The sequence below is a fragment of the Asparagus officinalis genome, unplaced genomic scaffold (assembly GCF_001876935.1).
Source record: "Asparagus officinalis unplaced genomic scaffold, Aspof.V1 AsparagusV1_Un836, whole genome shotgun sequence".
Lineage (NCBI taxonomy): Eukaryota > Viridiplantae > Streptophyta > Magnoliopsida > Asparagales > Asparagaceae > Asparagus > Asparagus officinalis.
In genome coordinates, this window is record NW_017973095.1 from 31,414 (window position 1) to 36,210 (window position 4,797).

Here is a 4,797-nt window from a genome sequence, read left to right on the forward strand (position 1 = left end):
TATAATAACAACATGCACAATGATAGAGGGGCTGAAATGCTATTCTCTAAAACGCAGAATTTTTTAGGTGATCAAAGATGTTCTACAACAGAAGTAAGGAAATTTTAGTAATGCTAATTACGTTGCAATGTTTTATTGCAACAAAAATAACAGTGAATAAATCAATTGCAGAAAACCCAGTGAATAAATCAATTGCAAAAAACCTTTAGGTGTCGGGGGTTTGCAACATTACTAATTAAGGCATCAATAAGACAATAATGTTTTTTTGAACCAACCCTCCGTATTCGTATCTTAAGTGCAATTTTTTTTACTGAAAGTCCATAAAACTTTCATGAGATTATAGCCAAAATCAGTAACCAACATAAGAACATCACACTTGTACCATAATTGGTCACATAGTTTTGGGTCCAATTAAAATTCTTCCAAATCTGGAACTTGTATATTATATAACCAATCTCACTAGCCATCATTAATAATGGTTAGGAAGCTAACTTGAGTCAAACACATTAGTTCATTAAATTGACTCATCCGCAAATATTAATCTTCATTTCCATCATCATACATCAATTCAACAAACACCATTGCCCCAATTAACTACGTATCTACTCATATGCAAGAAACAAAATCAATAAACAAACTTATTAGTGTTTATATGAAGAAAGAGTTATCAAAAGAAACAGATTAATCCATCTGCCCATAAAACCCAAAGGTAAAAGAATATATCTGATTGGAACTAGACACTACTAAGAGAAGCAGTAAGTACAAGATACAGTGAATGCCATGGGAGCACCTCACGTGACTCTCTGACCAGGTTCACTCTGATCAAGTACACAATAAGAAGAGACCACGTACACAAAGCTCACGTGAAAATGTTTAACACAGGGGCCTCTGGTAACACAATTTCGTAGAATGTACAAATTTATACGAAACCCATCCGTACTTATTAATTGCGCAAGTTATCAGAAAGAGGAAATTACTGGTAGGTCCAAGATGGGTAAGGCGTGGGTAAATTTAATAGCTAGGAGAACACTCGAAGCCGTACGATTCAATAAATGTGTAGGGTGATTCTCACAAGATAATGTATTGTTTTTATTTTGTATAAATAAATGACATGATTTATCATAAACATCTATGTACACTATTATTTATAAAAAGCCCTCTTTTAGTTTGTATATGAGCTTCATATTCATAATTAAAATGACCCCATAATTGGATAAAAAGTAAATGCCTTCACACTTGAAAAAAATAAGTAAAAACATCTTCACACATGGAAAAATCCACGTAAATGTCATGAAATTGGAAATATCCGATAAGAAAACTAAAAACTGTTTCTTTCCTTAACAATTTGATCATACTGATCTCTCAAGTTCCATGTCCTGCGAGTATCATGTGCACAGAAATACTAGGAATTATAACTGCAATTATTTTTTTAGGGAAATTTTATGCAGTATTGGAATCTCTAATAGAAACTGCCAGCTAATTACCTATCACAGTGACAAAATGAGCTATGAAATTCTACTGTATATATATCATATTCTACTCTAGTACAGAACAAGGAAAAAGAAATATCATGGAATTTATGAGATAGTGACAAATCAAAGACAGAGTAAAGGAAAAACAAAACCATCTAAATTCTCATACTCAGCGCTTGTGTTTTGTTGCTAGTTGTGTGTAAAGAGTCACTCATCCAAAGAAGCAGGAAGTAGGAATCTTTCAATGCTACTGTATCACGACACAGGAACTCTAAAATTTTATCTTTTTTTTTACTTCAATTTTTCTAAGGGGTTATATCGTTCAAATTCCAAAATTTTAGGATATGTAATCTCATGGAGAATTTCAAATCCATAGGGTTTTATACATACTTTGATATTTCTAATATTTTGTTTGGTTCAATATTATTATACGAAATCAAATCCTGAAATTTGTCATATTTTATTTGATGAAGCGGCAGGTATAAATTGCATTTTTTTTTTAAAAGCAACACAAAATTCTGAACCTTACGACTGGTGATCTTGACTACGAAACAGTTCCAACTGTGTTCAGTTAACCAATTAAAGTCGTATTAATGCCAACTATTAAGAAAATTAATTTTCCCATAGAACTATGTACTAGTTTACTCATGATTAAAAATGATTTTTTTACCATCAAAATCAGTACATTTCGTCCTACAAAAATTGCAAAGCAAAAAAGACAAAAAAAAAAACAACAAAACTTTAAAAAATGACTTAAAAATTTATAATTAAAAAACCAACTAAATTATACTAATAATTTTAATTAGTAGAAGAAAGATCTTTTAGCATATCACTGAGCATCAAACTACTGCAAGTTCGCGTTTGACTCTTGGAGAACACCCACAGCAAATTAATTTCCTGAAGTATTTTGATACTCGTGAAGGATCAGGAAGAATTTCTCCCATCAAACCAAAAATTAAAAAAAAATGTAACAATATAGTTATTTGTTAATAAAAAAAATAAAAGAGAGAGAATCTCGATCACATACCAGCAATTTCTTAACGAGCCCTAGATTCCCAGCGTGGGAAGCGAGAAACAGAGCGGAGACCTCGGTCCGGTACTCCTCGTACTCAACCCTGACCTCATCGGCGACCTCCTCTCCGATCACAACCTCGGCCTTCCTCCCCTTGAAGCAGACGGCTCCGGCGAAGTTCACGTCGACGGCGGGATCGACGAGGCACTCCGTTGCCGCCTTGAGATCGCTCCTGTGGGTCGCATCGACGTCATTTTCCAGGGCTTTCAGGTGGGATTTTTGGGGGTTTAATGATGATCAGGCATGGATTGTTTCTTGCTTGAGAAGCTGAGGTTTTTTTTTCTTTTTTTTTTTTTCCTTTTTTTCTTTTTTTCTCCGGTGCTTTTTCGGTCTTGGGAAACTTGAAAGAGGAGGGCGCCAGGGGGAGGGTTAATTTATAGGGCACAGCCGCACAGGGGAGGATTTTTTTTCTTTTTTTTTCAAGGTATTTTAAATGTTTTTGCTTTGATTTTACCGCAGAAGTAAAAAAGAAGAGTGAGAGTGGGGAGCGAGAATAAAGAAGCTGATTTGATGCGGTGGGGACCACGAGGAAGGCCACGAAAGCTGGGAGGGGTTGAAATCGGATAGTACGGTTCTACTTGCTTTGATGCTGCGGAGAGAAATGAGAAACGAAAGCCGATTTCTTTTTCTTTCTAAGAGTTGGTTATTATGTATACGATATACTAAAATATACTAGAAGTAATATCTTAAAATATCACCGGTTAAAATTATAATGTTTGTTTTTGTTATGTTTTTTAGAAAATATCATGTCATGGTGTTTTTTTTCAAACATGTTTTGAAAACACCATTTATAGTTATTATTTATAAAGTGAAGGCAGCGGGCGGCGCCACGATCGGCGTGCATGTGCGGCGCCGACGAAGCGTCGGGGCCGCGCGACGGCGCTCGCGCGTCGAGTGGGCGCTGCGGCGGCGGCATGCGGCGACGGCTCGTCCGGGCGGTCACGGTCAATGCGGCGCGTATGCGGATGACGACCACGTTGCGGGCCGGCAACGGTGTCGGGCGGTTTGCGATGACTGACCCGTTGGCGGCCGGACGGGCGGCGGTGTGGCCGGGCCGCAGCCGGTGGCGGTGCGACGGTGAGAGTGGTGGCGGTCGGTTGACCGACGGCGGCAGTCCTCGTCTTATTCCGAACCACATCCCGTCCTACGTGCTCTCCGTCCCCCTCCTCTCGCCGTCACCCTGCGCGCAACGGCACGACTACCTCTGTGCGGCCGGCCCGCCTCCTGGCTCCCGCCCGCGTGCCTCCTCTCGCCCGACACGGCGGCGGACTTGCGGGCCTCGGGCGGCGAGCCTGACGATGGCGGGCGCGCCAGCCATCGGCTCGGGGCGGCGACGATCGGCGGGCGAGAGGCGGGACCGGCAGCGGGTTCCGACCCGGCAATGTGGGTGACAGTGCCTGCGAACGGGGTGCGGCCGCTACCCGTGCTCGGGCGGCGGACGCATGACCCGCGGCCGGCATGCGTGCGGTGGCGGGCGGCGGGCCCGACACGGACGACGCGGCATACGTCGGCGCGGCAGATGCACGCGCAGCGCCGGCAGTGCCCGCGCGGGGGATCGGGGGGCGGCCTGCGCGACGCAATGGGCGGCCGGCCGGCGGGCAGATGACCGGACGACGTGCGAACCCGATCGCCGCTGTCTGTGACGAGCGGCCGCTGCTTTCTGCGCGGCTTCAGTGGATGGCGGCCGGACGACGATGGCGCGCGTCCTCGAGCCTCTGCACGCGCTGTTTAGCTTGCGGGCGAGCCTTGCTCTGATTCTCTCCATCGTGGCTCTGCTCTCCCATGTGCTTCTACCGCCGTCGTATAATGGGGGGCAAAATCTATGATTCCACCTCACTTTCTGCCCCTCGCTTTTTCACCTCGCACTCAATCGGTCGCTTGGGCGACGTCGCCGTGTGGCGGCGTACCATCTCCAGCCGCCCGACGGACTGAACTCCGCCCACACGCCCCCTGGGTGCGCGCTGGCGCGCACCTGCTAGGCTCGATGGTATGAAAAAACAGAATTTTAAAACACCTTTTTGGTGTTTTGAGAAAAGTGTTTATTTTTTGGAGTTTGTAAAGGGTCAAGTCAAAAAAACACCCCAGATGCCAAACGTGTTTTATTGTTTTTGTTGAAAACAAAAACAGAAACGGTAAAAATACCACGGTTGCCAAACGCTCCCTAAAAAATTTAACACGCGTTAATATTTTAGAGTATATCTATTATCTAATGTACTAAAATATGACCTTAAGTTGCTAGTTATTATAGGGCGG

General features: G+C 43.3%; 1 protein-coding gene across 1 annotated transcript in view; it reads right to left on the reverse strand.

The window, feature by feature from the left end:
• Positions 1-2,727, reverse strand: part of LOC109828204 (ankyrin-2) — a 7,769-nt gene extending 5,042 nt beyond the window's left edge. Inside the window, exon 1 of the mRNA XM_020395235.1 lies at positions 2,500-2,727. The gene's annotated coding sequence lies outside the window, so the exon portion shown is untranslated. The remainder of the gene's footprint in view (positions 1-2,499) is intronic.
• Positions 2,728-4,797: the final 2,070 nt, after the last annotated feature.